Source organism: Prionailurus viverrinus, chromosome C1 (genome assembly GCF_022837055.1).
Source record: "Prionailurus viverrinus isolate Anna chromosome C1, UM_Priviv_1.0, whole genome shotgun sequence".
Taxonomy (NCBI): domain Eukaryota; kingdom Metazoa; phylum Chordata; class Mammalia; order Carnivora; family Felidae; genus Prionailurus; species Prionailurus viverrinus.
Window position 1 is genome coordinate 39694582 of NC_062568.1, and position 20331 is coordinate 39714912.

The following is a 20331-nucleotide window of genomic DNA, read 5'->3' on the forward strand; positions in this document are numbered from 1 at the left end:
ACTGAGCCACCCAGGCACCCCCAATTTTTTTAAATGTATCACTAGCGCTTAGAGGGAAAGACATGGATTTAAATGCTTCTAATAAAAATGAAGGTTTAGTTTAAATCAGTGATCTAAACTATGACCATAAGAAACTAGAAAAAGAAAAGTAAACCAAAAATAAGTAGAAGGAAGGAAATAATATGGATAAGAGCAAAAATCAATGAAGCAAAAAGGGCAAACAATAGAGAAAAATCAGTGGAACCAATGCTGGTTTTTAAGGAAGATTTAATAAAATAGAGAAGTCTCTACTCTGATCAAGAAAAGTGACAGGACACATTACCAAGATGTGAGAAAAACAGTAGTACAGATGCTATATGTGTTAAACCAACCAGAGAATATTATGTACAACTTTACAACAATACCAAATTACCAAAACCGACACAAGAGAAAATAGAAAGGGTGATAGCTCTTTATCAATTAAAGAAATTAGATCTATAACTTAAATCTTTCCAAAAAGAAACCCCCAGGCTTAAAAGACTAGCTAGTGCTCTAAATTGTTTCAGACACTCCAGGAAGAAATAATACCAATCCAACTTAAACTCTTCAGAAAACAGAGAAGGAGGAAACACTTCTAAATTTATTCTATATCAGGTCAGGATTACACTGTTACCAGAAGTAAAGAGATTTGAAGAAAACTCTACAAGTCAATATCCCTCATGAACACAGACACAGATCACATTTTTTTTAAATGGCAAATTCAATTCATATGTAGAATGGTTAATACATCATGACCAAGTGGGATTTGTACCAAGAATGCAAGAAATGCAACAGAACATTCAAAAGTCAAGAAATATAATTCACATATTTTTTAATTTTTAGCTTATTTATTTTTTGAGAAGGAAATCCCAAGCAAGTTCCACACTGTCAGTCAGTGCAGAGCCCAGTGCGGCACTTGAACTCGTGAACTGTGAGACCATTCCCTGAGCTGAAATCAACAGTTGGACACTTAACTGACTGAGCCACCCAGGTGGTCCTATAATTCATCATTAACATAAAGATTACTGGGGCACTTGGGTGGCTCAGTCAGTTAAGCATCTGATTCTTGATTTCTGCTCAGGTCATGATCCCAGGGTCGTGGGATCGAGCCCTGCATCAGGCTCTGTGCTGAGCATGGAGCCTGTTTAGGATTCTCTTTCTCCCTTTGCTCCTTTCCCTAGCTCGTGTACTTACTCTCTCAAAAACAAACAAAACATAAAGATTACCATAACTGGATAATCCTCTCAATAAATGTAGAAAAAGCATTTGATAAAGCCACCATTCATGATAAAAATTCTCAGCAAACTAGCAATAGGAATTTCCTTAAAACTAATGTTAATGGTGAAAGTGAATACTTTTGCCATGATAGGAACAAGTCAACAATGTTCATTCTCATTATTGCTATTAATATTGTACTGGGGGAGGGGAGAAATACAGACTGTCGAAAAGGAAATTGCTTTTATTTGCAGATGATATGATTGTATATGTAGAAAATCTTTAAGATTATACAAAAAAACTAGAATTTTAGCAAGGTCTCAAGATCTAAAATTGCTACACAAAAATCAATTACTTTATGATTAGGCAGTGAAGAACTGGAAGATGAAATTAATGCCACTTGGAATAGGGTGGAAAGTATGAACCCTTAGGGATAAATATAACAAAACATTAAAGAACTACACTGCATAATATTGTGTATTTGTATATTTGTATGAATAATACAAACTGTTACTGAGAAAACAGAAATAAAGTGTTATGATCTCAAAGACAATATTAAGGTGTCACTACTTCCCAAATTGATGTATATATATATATATTTCTAGGCATTCATCTAAGACAAATGGAAACATGTCTGCCAAAAAACTTGTATGCTAATGTCCATAGAAGCTTTATTCACAGCAAAGCTGGAAACAACCTAAATGTCCATTAGTAGGCTTATTGGAGAAGCAAATTGGGGATCTCCATGAAATGGAATACTAGTTGACAATAAAAAAGAATGAACTGTAGATAAATGCAACAACATGGGTGAATCTCAGAAATGTGCCAAGCCAGATACAAAAGGCTGATCGTATTTTTTTTTTAATTTTTTTTTTCAACGTTTATTTTTATTTTTGGGACAGAGAGAGACAGAGCATGAACGGGGGAGGGGCAGAGAGAGAGGGAGACACAGAATCGGAAACAGGCTCCAGGCTCTGAGCCATCAGCCCAGAGCCTGACGCAGGGCTCGAACTCCCGGACCGCGAGATTGTGACCTGGCTGAAGTCGGACGCTTAACCGACTGCGCCACCCAGGTGCCCCAAGGCTGATCGTATTTCTATGAATTTTAAGAATGCACAGTATTAATCCCATAAATGGAAATCATACATGGTTCTCTTTGAGTAAGGGCTGTGTGGAAGGGGTCGTGAAAGAATGTTCTAAGTGATATAAATGTATATCTTGATTAGAGTGTTGATTACATGAGTATATACATTTGTCAAAACTTTTCAAATTATACCCTTAATATCTATGTAATTTCACTGTAATTTTTACTTCAATAAAATATATGTAACAGTTTTGAGAACATTCTGGGAGATACAAGTCCAGGGAATTGATATATTTATACCTGAAAAAGGCTGCCTGCTTGAATCAGTCACACCAAGTTTTAAAATCAGTCTAAAATTCTAACTCTTAAAGTGATGAGGCAGCATCCAGTGCACAAACCAGCTCACAGTGCTGTGTGCCTCCTGTGATAGGCATGTGATTTCCATGGTTCTCACACTGGCCTAAATCAGCCCAAACTCAGTGGTCATATTCTTCGGCACCTACAGAAAAGCAAGAACCCTCCATCTACCCACTGCTACCAGTTCAAGGGCTTTGTTTCTCACTTCCTTTAGGAACTTGGAGAGATCCCCATGGCCAGGGATCATGACCTGAGCCAAAATCAAGAGTTGGACGCTCAACTGATTGAGCCACCCAGGCGCCCTCAATAGTGTTAGTTATTAATGCAAGTCAATAATTTAGCAGATTGTACAATTAACCTTCTTAGGACAACATGTGGGATCAGCTGTCCTAAGTTAATTTTCAGCCTACATTATTCATCTGTCTGGCTGGGAAGTTACTATGGCTATCAGCTGAAGGTATAATACAATAAATGCTGGATATTAACCAGGAAAAGTATTTTAGCTCTTGTCATTTTAAATGGCTGATTAAAGAAATCAATTTTCAAAAGTGAGCCCAGAAATAAACCCGTACTGTATGGCCAGTTAGTCTATGACATAGGAGGCAAGAATAGACAATAGGGAAAAGACAGTCTCTTCAATAAATGGTGCTGGGCCACCGCAGCTACATGCAAAAGAATAAAAATGGACCACTTTCTCACCAGAAATAAACTCAAAATAAAGACCTAACTGTGAGACCTGAAAAAAAATAAAATTCCTAGATGAAAACACAGGCGGTAATCTCTTTGACACCGTCCTTAGCGATATTTTTCTAACTATGTCTTTTAAGGCAAGGGAAACAAAGGCAAACCATTGGGACTACATCAAAATAAAAACCTCTTGCACAGCAAAGGAAACAACAAAATGAAAAGGCAACCTACTGAATGGGAGAAGATATTTGAGAATGATATATCCAATAAGGGATTAACATCCAAAATATATGAAGAACTTACACAGCCCAACACAAAAGAAACAATCTGATTTTAAAATGTGCAGAGGACCTGAATAGACATTTTTCCAGACAAGACATACACATGGTCAACAGACACAAGAAAAGATGCTCAACATCACTAATCATCAGGAAAATGCAAAGCAAAACCACAATGAAATATCACCATACGCCTGTCAGAATGGCTAGAATCAAAAAGAAAAACAGGTGTTGGTAAGGATGTGGAGAAGAAGAAAACCCCTGTGCACTGTTGGTGGGAATGCAAACTGGTGCAGCCACTGTGGAAAATAACACAGCAGTTCCTAAAAAAATTAAAAATAGAAATACCATATAATCCAATAATTTCACTACTGGGTATTTACCCAAAGAAAGTGAAAACACTAATTCAAAGAGATATATGCACCCCTATGTTATTGCAGCATTATTTTACAATAGCCAAGACATGGAAGTGACCCAAGTGTCCATATAGATGAATGGATAAAGAAGATATGATTTATGTGTACACACACGCATGCATGCACACAATGGAATATTATTCAGCCATAAAGAAAAAAAATGAGATCTTGCCACTTGCAACAACATAGATGGACCTAGAGGGTATAATGTTAAATAAAATAAGTCAGAGAAGGACAAGTACCATGTGACGTCACTTAAATGCGAAACCTAAAGACAAATGAACAAAGAAATAAACAAAAAAACCCAGACTCTTAAATACAGAGCACAAATTGGTAGTTGCCACAGGAGAAGTGAGTGGGAGGATGGGTGAAATGATAAAGGGGATTAAAAGGTATAGACTTCCAGTGATAAATAAGTCACGGAGATGAAAAGTACCGTCTATAAAATATAAAAGTACAGGGAACAGAGTCATAATATTATAATAACCTTGTGACAGTGACTACACTTATGGTGAGCACTGAGTAATGTATAGAACTGTTGAATGAATATGTTGTATACCTGAAACTAACATAACATTGTATACTAATTATACTTCAATAAAAATACTGAAAATCCATTTGGTTTATACTTTAGTTTATAATCTTAAGATACGTAAAGAGCTGTGAGAACATTCCTTAACCATCTAGCCAGTCTTTAGTCTCTATTATGTGTTCAGGACCAATGTCTTTAAGTGCTTTCAAACTCATTGAACAAATAAAGTTAAAGAGAGAGTGAGAGGAGATGACAGCTTATTCAGACAATAAATAGTGTAGATGCCCAGAGAAAGTCCTTAATTTGTTTTATCTTTGCCTTAATAGGGGAAGTGGCCATTTTTTGTTTATGCCACTGGCAGCTAAATACAATATAAGGATGCCTTTCCTCCCACCACACCTTCTCCCTCACTTCCCCCAATCCCAACACACACACGCGTGTGCGCGCGCACACACACACACACACACACACACACACACACGCAGAGCACAGGTATGCATAAAAGAAAGGTCCTTTGACTTGTTTCCCTCAACGTTACTGAGGAGCCTCAAAGCGCTAAGTATGTGGAGTGTGTCAGGCCACAGCCCTGGCACTTCCCTTGGGAACAGGTCTAGCACCTACTGGGTCTTCTATTGGATCCTTCAAACAGAAGATTTAAATTACCGCAGCCCATTCATTCCGTGTAGTTCATTTCAGAGCTGTGATGCTCCATCCTGGATGCAGTGTCATCAAACTAAGCCTCATGAGTAAGCTCCTTTGGAATATACCAGGGAAGGTGTCAAAAAAGCCGTAACTTGAGTATGAGGCCCAAACACAAAGCACTAGCCAAAAAAAAGCAGCTTCTAAATATCTGCTCTGGAAATGAACAGACCTCTAAATCCCTGAAAGTCCACCTTAAATACTAGATTAACAGAAATGGTTATTACTGCTGTCCTACTTTATATCATATTCTAAGCCTCTGAACAGGTTTCCAAGATGTTTTTATCTCATGCTATGGCTTAAAATGGGCCCTAGCCCTGAATTAATGCGAATCTTTATATAATTTAAAAAATGCTATAGTCTTTAAAAGAAGTCTTATTCATATAGGGGTGCCTGGGTGGCTCATTCAGTTAAATGTCCTACTCTTGATTTCAGCTCAGGTCATGATCTCATGATTGAAACCCTGCATTGGGCTGCACACTGACAGTGAGGAACCTGCTTGGGATTCTCTGTCCATCTCCCTCTGCTCCTCCCATGTGTGCTCTCTCCTGCTCTCAAAATAATCTTAAAAAAAAGTTTTATGCATATATATTTTTCAAATTTCAATGTAGATTCAATTAATAAATGCTAATTCATTAAAAAATATGAGTTCATTAAAAAAATACCTGAGTTCCTAATAGAATGTTTGTCATTATTCATTCTCTAATAATGGGCACTAAGAGTATATTTTCTTTCTTGTTGGGGGGGGGTCCATAAAATTGGACTTTAAACAGAAGTCTTTGTCCTGATAATATTGAGAATCACTTAGACTTTAAATTCATAACAGGGTCAAATGATGCCAGTTAAACTGGCAAACAAATGAACTCAGATTTAATACTCTCACCAAAAAGTAAAAGCTGGAAAGTATGGCAAATATTTTGGCCAGTTTGAAGGTTGCCTAAAGAGCACTACTTTGGAAACCGAACAGTTGGATTGGTCCTCAGGCACGCAGAACGTACACAGCGTGCATCTGCTCACCTGCAGGGTGGTCTCAGGATGACTCTTCGTGAGGTCACATTTGGGGTTCAATTTTCTCAATGGAGGGGCAGGGGAAATAACACTGTTAATTGAGAGGCTAATGTATGAGATTCTAATAAACCTGAGTAGAGCTATGTGGTAGGACTTCATCTGTAAACTGAGATCCACCTCAGACATTCATCATAAAATTTAAGTGAGCTTCCATATATAAAACATCTAGAATTGTTTTGGAACAAGCAAGGTGTTCAGTAAGTGTCATTTCCTTTCTTTCTTTCTCTTAGATTGTCCCCTAAAACTACTATTACCAAATTATTTTAAGCGCTTTACTGTACTTTAAGATAATTAAAGAAAGAGAAGAATATAAGAATGCTGACAGTGATTCTGAATCATTACAATCAGGTGATAGATCTAAAACAGGTGTCAATGTTTCACCCATTTTACCAAGTCCTCCAGGTGGAGAAGAGAAACAGGCATTTCTCCTGGCCCTCTGAGCTTTACTCTGGGTACATGTCTGGTTTCACCTGACCAATCCTATTTATGACTAGGAATATTGAATCTTAGTCTGCAGTAATTCTTCCAGTACTATCCATATAAATCCCTGCAGGAAAATGGAGAGTAGCTACTGATCAATTAGTTGGAAAAAAAAAAAAACTAGCTGAAGAAAAAAATTTGATCTAGATCACCACTAAGAATATAAAACATTTAACATATACTTTTTTTTTTTTAGAGAAAAGGGGTGTGCATAAGCAGGGGAGAGGGACAGAGGGAGAGAGAAGCTTGAGCAGGCTCCACGCTCCACCCCCTGACCAGGGACTCAGTTCCATGACCCTGGGATCCTGACCTGAGCCAAATCAAGAGTCGCATGTTCAACTGAATGAGCCACCCAGGCACCCTAAGAATTTAAAACATTTAAACTTTATATTCTATATTCATTTCTTAGTCATGTCAGGCCACAGCTAAATGACACAGCTGTACTTGTGATGCATGAATTAAGCTCCATAAAATTCTGAAGCCAGTTCCTTAAACAACTGTTGTGAAATGGAGGTGGTATGAAAAACTGGTAACAACGTCAGAATATTGTCTTTAGTTTGTTACACCTGGACTGCTCTTTAGACCCTGTACCTGAAACTAGGAATTGGAACTTGAATCAGAACATGAAACCAAAACTAATGCAAAAATGAATGTTCAGTCTTAAAACTCACTGTAAGCTGAAAATCATGATCCAATCATCCTTATATGCTAAGCCAATTATTCCATAGATTCCTTCTTCACATTTGTAAAATGCTTTGTCTCTTAAAAAGGGCTTTCTTATCATTTCTCCTTCTCTCTAGTATTACTACACAAAAATTTCTTCTTTCTAAAAATTTACCTATTCTTAAGTGTGCATCTCAAGTCCACTTCCTGTATAAAGGATCTCGCTACCTAATATCACTCTATCACGCTCTGGGTTTCCGTGCCATATTTATCTTCATCACTGTATTTCCCATTCTGCCTTGTTTACAAGTCTGTACCCATACCAGATGGACTCGTAAAGGCTTGAACATGGTCACAGCACTTAAATGCTTTCTAAAAGAAGACTGGTAATAAGTCATTGTTATTCATCCTTGCATCTCACTTCTATACGCATGCATAATGAAGGGCTTCAGTAAATGTTAATTGACTTAAATAATTTAACTCTAGATGTTAGAAAGAAATTCCTATACAGGCATACCTCAAAAAAACTGTGGGTTCAGTTCCAGACCACTGACTGTTAAAGCAAATATCACAATAAAGCAAGTGAAAAGAATGTCTTGGTTTCCCAATAAAAATAAAAGTTATGTTTACAGTATTCTGTAGTCTCCTAAGTGTGCCACAGCATTATGTCTAAAAATGCGAATGTAAATAAAAATGCTTTACTGCTAAAAACTGCTAACGATCATCTGAGCTTTCAGTGAGTTGTAATCACTCATCATAGATCACCATAACAAATAATAAAAGTTTGAAATATTGTGAGAATTACCAAAACGTGACAGAGAGATGAAGTGAGCAAATGCTGTTGGAAAAATGGTGCAGACAGACTAGCTCAACACAGGGTTGCCACAAATCTTCGATTTGTAAAAAAGGCAGTATCTACAAAGTGCAATAAAACAAGGTATAGCTGTACTCCTACAAAGAGAGCAGCAGAGTATATATAACCATACATTACAAATGATAACCAAGTGTCTGGAGCTTTTCAGAGTAAATTATCCATCTATCTCTGTTTCTATTGAGCATATCTCATTTCCATTTTTCCCTTTACTCTTTCCCTGGTGTCTTATCGATCTTTTATGCAACAGAAAGGAATTATTTTTCCATATTTTACAAAGTACATTGATGTAGACTGTGTACGTAAGCAAGTTAAATATCCTGCCTGAGGAAGCACATAGTCTGGATGACAATGCACGAGAGACCAGTTGCACTGCCTGTTCTGGTACTCAGATCTTTTGAATATGGCTTCAGGGATCTCGCTGCCATATCACAATGCCTCCCTTTCAGATTTCATGATATGCACTAAATCAGATAAACAGTGTATTTATGGAACAATTTATTTTACAAGCCCATTCTTTAAAAGAATGGTCTTGGGGCACCTGGCTGGCTCAGTCGGTTAAGCATCTGACTTCGGCTCAGGTCATGATCTCACAGTTTGTGAGATTGAGCCTAGTGTTGGGCTCTGTGCTGACAGCTCAGAGCCTAGAGCCTTCTTCGGATTCTGTGTCCCCTTCTCTCTCTACCCCTCCCCACTCACACTGTGTCTCTCTCTCAAAAATGAATAAACATTTAAAAAATTAAAAAAAAAAAGAATGGTCTTAAAGGCGATAGGGTACAATGAACATTCTCAAACACAGGTAGTAGTTTCAACTGCTTCAATAGTAGCATAACAACTCATGTTAGAAGCTTTAAACCAAATATCCCACCTCAGAAATCTATCTTAAAGAAATGATCAGAGTTGCCAACAAAAATTTATATATAAACTTTTTCATGGTAGTCTTTTTATAATTAGAAGAATTGAAAATAAGCTACATGTGCAATGACATGTGATTTATCATAGGCTTATATCCTGAATATTATGCAACTGTTAAATAACTGTAGTAGATAGCCTCTACAATGGCCCCCAAGTAATCTCTGCCTCCAGAAATTCCTATCCCTTGCTTAATTCCCTCTTCTTGTAGGACCAATGATTTACTTCTAACAATAGAGTATAGCAAAAGTGATGGGATGTCATTTCCAAGATTAAATTTTAAAGAGACCATGGCTTCTGTCTTGCACTCTTACTCTGATGGAAGCCAACTTCTGTGTTATGAGAAGCCTTATGGAGAGGCCCATGAGGCAAGGAATCGAGGAAAATCTCTGTACAGCAGGGTGCATAGAACTGGTTTGTTCCTCACTTAAGCCTTCAGATGAGATCACAGCCCCAACTGGCAACTGTGAAAGACTTTGACAGGCAGGCACTCATCTAAGCTGCACCCAGATTCCTGATTCACAGGGACTGCAAAATTAATGTATGTTATTTTAAGCCACCTACTTTTAGGGTAGTTCATAATAAACAGATGATAACTTTTTAAAAGAATAGTTAGTAGCATGAGGCAATACTCATATGTTAAGTTTTTAAATAACTAGTCAAGAGGTTTATTTATCCATGACAAAACAAACGAAAGTATTGTTTTAAAACATGTATTATGTACTCACATATTTGTTATTTGAACTAGTAATTTCCTACAACATTTCCATTCACTGAAAATATTTTCAAGACTGTTATAAAGCCTATCTTGTAATATCATATAATTTTAAGTATAATTATTATTAGCTAAAAAAAGACACCAAACATTGAAAATATTACAACCTGCCTCCTAAAACATGGTAGAAAAGTTTACAAAGATTAGATTTATCCGAGTCTTAAGAACTGATAATTTTTAAATTTTTTTTTTCAACGTTTATTTTTATTTTTGGGACAGAGAGAGACAGAGCATGAACGGGGGAGGGGCAGAGCGAGAGGGAGACACAGAATCGGAAACAGGCTCCAGGCTCTGAGCCGTCAGCTCAGAGCCCGATGCGGGGCTCGAACTCACGGACCGCGAGATCTTGACCTGGCTGAAGTCGGACACTTAACCGACTGCGCCACCCAGGCGCCCTAAGAACTGATAATTTTTAAAAGCAGAAAAATATATATGTATTATTCTGGTATTTAAAATATAGATGCTTAAGAAAAAATAGAGTTAAATACAAGAAAACATGAACAGAGTTGCTCTTTGGATGGTGGGATCATAGGTAACTTAAATTTCCTCTTTATGCTTTTCTCTGTTTCCCAAAATTTTTTCAAATATATGTGTGTGTATATATATACATATATATGTGTGTATATATATATATATATATGTGTGTGTGTGTGTGTGTGTATATATATGTGTGTGTGTGTGTATATGTAATTTGTATCAGAAATGTCTTTTTAAAAAAGCCAACCTGATAATGTAATGTAACACATTTTAGTTCCTTGAAACCCAGATTTAATGCTAATATGAGACTCACCATTTTGTGAAGAAAGAGAACAGCACTGGATCCACTGATCCAAGTGGTAATACTTAATTAGCAAGTAAAAATAGTCAATAGGACTATAATACATCTAAATTTAAAAAAAAAGCCATCAAGTTGAGTCAAATGAGAGGGCTAAACTAATGCAAAATTGGTTAGAACCAAGCACAAGTTTGTGAGGAGAAATTGTAGATGCCTTCCATGGCACTGGTTCTAAAAGATTAAGATTTATAATCAGAATATTAAAAAGTTGAGGGAGAGAGGGAAGATGGCGGCGTAGGAGGACGCTGGGCTCACCGAGCGTCCTGCTGATCACTTAGATTCCACCTACACCTGCCTAAATAACCCAGAAAACCGCCAGAGGATTAGCAGAAAGGAGTCTCCGGAGCCAAGTGCAGATGAGAGGCCCACGGAAGAGGGTAGGAAGGGCGGCGAACTGTGCGCGCTCCACGGACTGGCGCGAGGGAGCCAGGGCGGAGGGGCGGCTCGCCAGCCAAGCAGAGCCCCCGAGTCTGGCTGGCAAAAGCAGAGGGGCCTGACGGACTGTGTTCCGACAGCAAGCGCAACTTAGCATCTGGGAGGTCATAAGTTAACAGCTCTGCTCGGAAAGCGGGAAGGCTGGAGGACAAAGGGAGGGAGAGCTGCTGAGCCCCCAGACAACAGAGCTCAGTTCGGTGGGGAACAAAGGCGCTCGCCAGCGCCATCTCCCCCGCCCATCCCCCAGCCAAAATCCCAAAGAGAACCAGTTCCTGCCAGGGAACTTGCTCGCTCCGCGCAAACACCCAACTCTGCGCTTCTGCGGAGCCAAACCTCTGGCAGCAGATCTGACTCCCTCCCGCTGCCACAGGGCCCCTCCTGAAGTGGATCACCTAAGGAGAAGTGAGCTAAGCCTGCCCCTCCTGCCCCCGTGCACCTTGCCTACCCACCCCAGCTAATACACCAGATCCCCAGCACCACAAGCCTGGCAGTGTGCAAGTAGCCCAGACGGGCCACGCCACCCCACAGTGAATCCTGCCCCTAGGAGAGGGGAAGAGAAGGCACACGCCAGTCTGACAGTGGCGCCAGCGGTGGGCTGGGGGCAGACATCAGGTCGGACTGTGGCCCCGCCCACCAACTCCAGTTATACACCACAGCACAGAAGAAGTGTCCTGCAGGTCCTCACCACTCCAGGGACTATCCAAAATGACCAAACGGAAGAATTCCCCTCAGAAGAATCTCCAGGAAATAACAAGAGCTAATGAGCTGATCAAAAAGGATTTAAATAATATAACAGAAAGTGAATTTAGAATAATAGTCATAAAATTAATCGCTGGGCTTGAAAACAGTATAGAGGACAGCAGAGAATCTCTTGCTACAGAGATCAAGGGACTAAGGAACAGTCACGAGGAGCTGAAAAGCGCTTTAAACGAAATGCAAAACAAAATGGAAACGACGACAGCTCGGATTGAAGAGGCAGAGGAGAGAATAGGTGAACTAGAAGATAAAGTTATGGAAAAAGAGGAAGCTGAGAGAAAGAGAGATAAAAAAATCCAGGAGTATGAGGGGAAAATTAGGGAACTAAGTGATACACTAAAAAGAAATAATATACGCATAATTGGTATCCCAGAGGAGGAAGAGAGAGGGAAAGGTGCTGAAGGGGTACTTGAAGAAATAATAGCTGAGAACTTCCCTGAACTGGGGAAGGAAAAAGGCATTGAAATCCAAGAGGCACAGAGAACTCCCTTCAGACGGAACTTGAATCGATCTTCTGCACGACATATCATAGTGAAACTGGCAAAATACAAGGATAAAGAGAAAATTCTGAAAGCAGCAAGGGATAAACGTGCCCTCACATATAAAGGGAGACCTATAAGACTCGTGACTGATCTCTCTTTTGAAACTTGGCAGGCCAGAAAGGATTGGCACAATATTTTCCGTGTGCTAAACAGGAAAAATATGCAGCCAAGAATCCTTTATCCAGCAAGTCTGTCATTTAGAATAGAAGGAGAGATAAAGGTCTTCCCAAACAAACAAAAACTGAAGGAATTTGTCACCACTAAACCAGCCCTACAAGAGATCCTAAGGGGGACACTGTGAGACAAAGTCCCAGAGACATCACTACAAGCATAAAACATACAGACACCACAATGACTCTAAACCCGTATCTTTCTATAATAACACTGAATGTAAATGGATTAAATGCGCCAACCAAAAGACATAGGGTATCAGAATGGATAAAAAAACAAGACCCATCTATTTGCTGTCTACAAGAGACTCATTTTAGACCTGAGGACACCTTTAGATTGAGAGTGAGGGGATGGAGAACTATTTATCATGCGACTGGAAGCCAAAAGAAAGCTGGAGTAGCCATACTTATATCTGACAAACTAGACTTTAAATTAAAGGCTGTAACAAGAGATGAAGAAGGGCATTATATAATAATTACAGGGTCTATCCATCAGGAAGAGCTAACAATTATAAATGTCTATGCGCCAAATACTGGAGCCCCCAAATATATAAAACAATTACTCATAAACATAAGCAACCTTATTGATAAGAATGTGGTAATTGCAGGGGACTTTAACACCCCACTTACAGAAATGGATAGATCATCTAGACACATGGTCAATAAAGAAACAAGGGCCCTGAATGAGACATTGGATCAGATGGACTTGACAGATATATTTAGAACTCTGCATCCCAAAGCAACAGAATATACTTTCTTCTCGAGTGCACATGGAACATTCTCCAAGATAGATCATATACTGGGTCACAAAACAGCCCTTCATAAGTTTACCAGAATTGAAATTATACCATGCATACTTTCAGACCACAATGCTATGAAGCTTGAAATCAACCACAGAAAAAAGTCTGGAAAACCTCCAAAAGCATGGAGGTTAAAGAACACCCTACTAACGAATGAGTGGGTCAACGAGGCAATTAGAGAAGAAATTAAAAAATATATGGAAACAAACGAAAATGAAAATACAACAATCCAAACGCTTTGGGATGCAGCAAAGGCAGTCCTGAGAGGAAAATACATTGCAATCCAGGCCTATCTCAAGAAACAAGAAAAATCCCAAAAACAAAATCTAACAGCACACCTAAAGGAACTAGAAGCAGAACAGCAAAGGTAGCCTAAACCCAGCAGAAGAAGAGAAATAATAAAGATCAGAGCAGAAATAAACAATATAGAATCTAAAAAAACTGTAGAGCAGATCAACAAAACCAAGAGTTGGTTTTTTGAAAAAATAAACAAAATTGACAAACCTCTAGCCAGGCTTCTCAAAAAGAAAAGGGAGATGACCCAAATAGATAAAATCATGAATGAAAATGGAATTATTACAACCAATCCCTCAGAGATACAAACAATTATCAGGGAATACTATGAAAAATTAAATGCCAACAAATTGGACAACCTGGAAGAAATGGACAAATTCCTGAACACCCACACTCTTCCAAAACTCAATCAGGAGGAAATAGAAAGCTTGAACAGACCCATAACCAGCAAAGAAATTGAATCGGTTATCAAAAATCTCCCAACAAATAAGAGTCCAGGACCAGATGGCTTCCCAGGGGAGTTCTACCAGACGTTTAAAGCAAAGATAATACCTATCCTTCTCAAGCTATTCCAAGAAATAGAAAGGGAAGGAAAACTCCCAGACTCATTCTATGAAGCCAGTATTACTTTGATTCCTAAACCAGACAGAGACCCAGTAAAAAAAGAGAACTACAGGCCAATATCTCTGGTGAATATGGATGCAAAAATTCTCAATAAGATGCTAGCAAATCAAATTCAATGGCATATAAAAAGAATTATTCACCATGATCAAGTGGGATTCATTCCTGGGATGCAGGGCTGGTTCAACATTCGCAAATCAATCAACGTGATACATCACATTAACAAAAAAAAAGAGAAGAACCATATGATCCTGTCAATCGATGCAGAAAAGGCCTTTAACAAAATCCAGCACCCTTTCTTAATAAAAACCCTTGAGAAAGTCGGGATAGAAGGAACATACTTAAAGATCATAAAAGCCATTTATGAAAAGCCCACAGCTAACATCATCCTCAACGGGGAAAAACTGAGAGCTTTTTCCCTGAGATCAGGAACACGACAGGGATGCCCACTCTCACCGCTGTTGTTTAACATAGTGCTGGAAGTTCTAGCATCAGCAATCAGACAACAAAAGGAAATCAAAGGCATCAAAATTGGCAAAGATGAAGTCAAGCTTTCGCTTTTTGCAGATGACATGATATTATACATGGAGAATCCGATAGACTCCACCAAAAGTCTGCTAGAACTGATACAGGAATTCAGCAAATTGATTTGCATTGCATTGATTTGCAGGATACAAAATCAATGTACAGAAATCAGTTGCATTCTTATACACTAACAATGAAGCAACAGAAAGACAAATAAAGAAACTGATCCCATTCACAACGGCACCAAGAAGCATAAAATACCTAGGAATAAATCTAACCAAAGATGTAAAAGATCTGTATGCTGAAAACTATAGAAAGCTTATGAAGGTAATTGAAGAAGATTTAAAGAAATGGAAAGACATTCCCTGCTCATAGATTGGAAGAATAAATATTGTCAAAATGTCAATACTACCCAAAGCTATCTACACATTCAATGCAATCCCAATCAAAATTGCACCAGCGTTCTTCTTGAAACTAGAACAAGCAATCCTAAAATTCATATGGAACCACAAAAGGCCCCGAATAGCCAAAGTAATTTTGAAGAAGAAGACCAAAGCAGGAGGCATCACAATCCCAGATTTAGCCTCTACTACAAAGCTGTAATCATCAAGACAGCATGGTATTGGCACAAAAACAGACACACAGACCAATCGAATAGAATAGAAACCCCAGAACTAGACCCACAAACGTATGGCCAACTCATCTTTGACAAAGCAGGAAAGAACATCCAATGGAAAAAAGACAGCCTCTTTAACAAATGGGGCTGGGAGAACTGGACAGCAACATGCAGAAGATTGAAACTAGACCACTTTCTCACACCATTCACAAAAATAAACTCAAAATGGATAAAGGACCTAAATGTGAGACAGGAAACCATCAAAACCTTAGAGGAGAAAGCAGGAAAAGACCTCTCTGACCTCAGCCGTAGCAATCTCTTACTCGACACATCCCCAAAGGCAAGGGAATTAAAAGCAAAAATGAACTACTGGGACCTTATGAAGATAAAAAGCTTCTGCACAGCAAAGGAAACAACCAACACAACTAAAAGGCAACCAACGGAATGGGAAAAGATATTTGCAAACGACATATCGGACAAAGGGCTAGTATCCAAAATCTATAAAGAGCTCACCAAACTCCACACCCGAAAAACAAATAACCCAGTGAAGAAATGGGCAGAAAACATGAATAGACACTTCTCTAAAGAAGACATCCGGATGGCCAACAGGCACATGAAAAGATGTTCAACGTCGCTCCTCATCAGGGAAATACAAATCAAAACCACACTCAGGTATCACCTCACGCCAGTCAGAGTGGCCAAAATGAACAAATCAGGAGACTATAGATGCTGGCGAGGATGTGGAGAAATGGGAACCCTCTTGCACTGTTGGTGGGAATGCAAATTGGTGCAGCCGCTCTGGAAAACAGTGTGGAGGTTCCTCAGAAAATTAAAAATAGACCTACCCTATGACCCAGCAATAGCACTGCTAGGAATTTATCCAAGGGATATAGGAGTGCTGATGCATAGGGGCACTTGTACCCCAATGCTTATAGCAGCACTCTCAACAATAGCCAAATTATGGAAAGAGCCTAAATGTCCATCAACTGATGAATGGATAAAGAAATTGTGGTTTATATACACAATGGAATACTACGTGGCAATGAGAAAAAATGAAATATGGCTTTTTGTAGCAACGTGGATGGAACTGGAGAGTGTTATCCTAAGTGAAATAAGCCATACAGAGAAAGACAGATACCATATGTTTTCACTCTTATGTGGATCCTGAGAAACTTAACAGAAACCCATGGGGAGGGGAAGGAAAAAAAAAAAAAGAGGTTAGAGTGGGAGAGAGCCAAAGCATAAGAGACTGTTAAAAACTGAGAACAAACTGAGGGTTGATGGGGGGTGGGAGGGAGGAGAGGGTGGGTGATGGGTATTGAGAAGGGCACCTTTTGGGATGAGCACTGGGTGTTGTACGGAAACCAATTTGACAATAAATTTCATATATTAAAAAAAAAAGTTGAGCAACTCCTATATCTCCCATAAATTCAGTATTTATCATCTGTGATTTACCTAAATATTCCTGAATCTTACATTCTACCCTACTTATATGAACTTTGGGGGCAGTGCTGTTCTATGTGTAGTGTAAAGTATGTCTTTTATTAATTCTAACACTATATGTACAGGAGGAAGGGAAAAATTGTTTGAGATTTTAGGGTTTGGTAAAATTATTTTTTGTGAAGCCAGTTCTCATTTCTTTGAGCGTAGACTGGTAGTTCATCTAAGATCCTGACCAAGATTCTTTTTTTAAAAAAATGACACCTTGAGGCTTCCAGAGAAGATGACAGTGTAGGATGATCCTAAGCTTATCTCATCCCATGGACACACCTAGCTAACACCCACATCAGTAAAAGAACCTAGAAAATAACCTGAAGACTGGCAGAACAGATTCTCCATAGCTAAACGCAGAGAAGAGGCCACATCAAAAATGGTTGAAAGGATGGAGATGTGGCCAGGAACCAAACTGACCCATAAGATTGTCCACAGGAGGGCAGAACACTACAGGCATGGAGAGGGAAGAGAAGACCCCACTCCAGGCACCTGCGGCATGGAGAACCCACATGGGAAGATGGATCCCCACAACATTTGGCTTTGAAAAACCAGTGGGGCTTAACTTGGCAAGTTGTTAGAATCAGTGGGGCTTAACACCAGGAACTTTAAAACTCAACTGGCTTGGCTCTGGGGAACCCAGAGGGCTATAGGAAATGGAGATAGCATAACAAACAGCCCTGACATACAGTACAGAAGAAGCAGTTTGAAAAATGCCTGGGGTACACAGGAAGGAGATTTATTTACTAATCTCAGGGTGTGCTGAAGGGGCAGGGATCTTTGGGAGAGTTCTCTAGGAACAAAAGAGGTGGTTGGTACCATTTTCCTCCTCTGCTCCCCAGATACACAGACACTTGTAGGAACCAGCGGGAACATGATCTCTACCTAGCTTGCTAATAGCATACCCCAGTCCTGCATTCTTCTGCAGTCTGATCCCCTCCAACCGGTCCTCCACAGGACTTCTACAAAGGTCTCCTGCTACAGCAGACAAGTGCAAACCTTGCTAACATCACCCACCCCACCCCTGCATAACCTGTGGATCTGCCCCACCCAAACTGCACTGGGCAGGAGTCCATCCAATGCAGAGCACTAAGCATGGCATTGTGCAAGAGCCCCAACAGCCCCAAAGTGACTTCTTCCATGGGAAGAGAAAAAGATAACCACACACACCAGTTCAACCATGGCACTAGCAGTGGCCTGGGGGCAGACACCTGGCCTGACTGCAGGCCCCACCTACCAACAAAAGCCCTGTAATTCAGTGCTACTGCAGCCCTGGCAGATGCCTGATCTGACCCAAATCAAGCCCAAGGTGGCCCCAGACTGGCTCACTAACAACAGAGGGACCAAACCCTGCCCACAACAGGCAGACAGCCATTGCAGATGACTGGACTGAAGGCAAATGTGGCTCAGCCACAACAGTAGGGTACATGCAACACACATAGAGATACCCCTGAAGCGCCAGAGTCTGGTGAACAGGGGACACTGCTGCAGGGCACTACAGGACCCCTTCTTCATAAGGCCACTACTTTTAAGAGCAAGGGACATAGCTGACTTTCCTAACACAGAGAAACACAGTGAGTTAGAAAAAATATAAGATCAAGGAATATGTCCCAAATAAAAGAACAAGATAAAATCACATCAAGACAGCTAAATGAAACACAAATAAGTAATATGTCTGATAGAGAATTTAAAGTAATGGTCATAAAGATACTGTACTTGAGAAAAGAGAGGAGGGGTTCAGTGAGATCTTCAAAATAGAAAGAAAACATACAAAAGAATAAATCAGAAATGAACTCATTAACTGAAGTTAAAAGTACACAGGCAGGAATAAATAGTAGTAGAGAAAGCAGAAGAATGGAACAGCGACCTGGAGGACAGAGTAATGGAATGCAATCAAGCTGAACAGGACAGAGAAAGCAGAAGAAAGGTAAGAATAGATTAAGGGAATTTAGTGACATCATCACATGTAACAACATTTTATTCTGAAGGGATTCTGAAGGAGAAGAGAGAGAAAAGGGGACAGAAAATTTGGAGAAATAATAGCTGAAAGCTTCCTGAGTATGGGGAAGGAGACAGAAATCCACATCCAGGAGGCACAGAGAGAGCCCCCAACAAAATCAACTCAAGGAGGTCCACATCAAGACAAATGGTAATTAAAAGAGGCTTCCAGACAAACAAAAGCTAAAGGAATTCATGACCATTAAACCAGCCCTACAAGAAATGCTAATGGGGACTCTGAGTGGAAAGGAAAGACCATGAGTAGGAGTAAGAAAAGTAGGAAGCACTAAAGTAGGAAGCAATAAAATTAATTATATCTATAAAAATCAGTCAATAGTCTCACAAAATGAAAGTCTGTAAATTATGACAACATATACCTAAAACGTGGTGGGAGGGGGAAAGGATTAAAGAATGTGTTCAAACTTAAGCAACCATCAACTTAGTATAGGCTGTTATGAGCATAAGATGTTATATATAAACCACATGTGACCCACAAATCAAAAACCAGTCGTAAGTATGCAAAAAATAAAGAGAAAGGAATCTAAGTATATCATTAAAGAAAGGCAACTAATCATGACAGAAGAGAGCAAGGGAAGAAAGGAACAGAGAACTACATACACAATCATAAAACAAGTAACAAAAGAGCAATAAGTACATACCTATCAATAATTACTTTGAATGTAAACAGACTAAATATTCCAGTCAAAAGACATAGGGTGATGGAGTGGATAACAAACCAAGACCCATTCATACACTGTCTACAAAAAACTCATTTCAGACCTAAAGATACACGCAGATTGAAAGTGAAGGGATAGAGGGGAACTGGGTGGCTCAGTTGGTTAAGCATCTGACTTCAGCTTAGGTCATGATCTCATGGTTCATGAGTCTGAGCCCCATATCAGGGTCTGCTCTGACAGTGGGGAGCCTTCCTGGGATTTTCTTTCTCTCCCTCTCTCTGTCCCTCCCGTGCTCATGCTCATGCTCACGCTTTCTCTCTCTCAAAATAAATAAACTTAAAAAAAAAAAAAAAGAAAGTGAAAGGACAGAAAAGCATTTATCATGTAAATGGATGTGAAAAGAAAGCTGGGGTAGCAATACTTATATAGGTCAAAACAGACTTTAAAGACTGTAATGAGACTAAGAAGGATACTGTATATTCATAAAGGGAACAGTCCAACATGAAGATATAACAG

At 39.4% G+C, this 20331-nt stretch overlaps 1 protein-coding gene across 7 annotated transcripts in view; it reads right to left on the minus strand.

Annotated features, from left to right (window-relative positions):
* Positions 1–20331, minus strand: part of CC1H2orf88 (chromosome C1 C2orf88 homolog) — a 70569-nt gene that overhangs the window by 6164 nt on the left and 44074 nt on the right. The window lies entirely within an intron of this gene.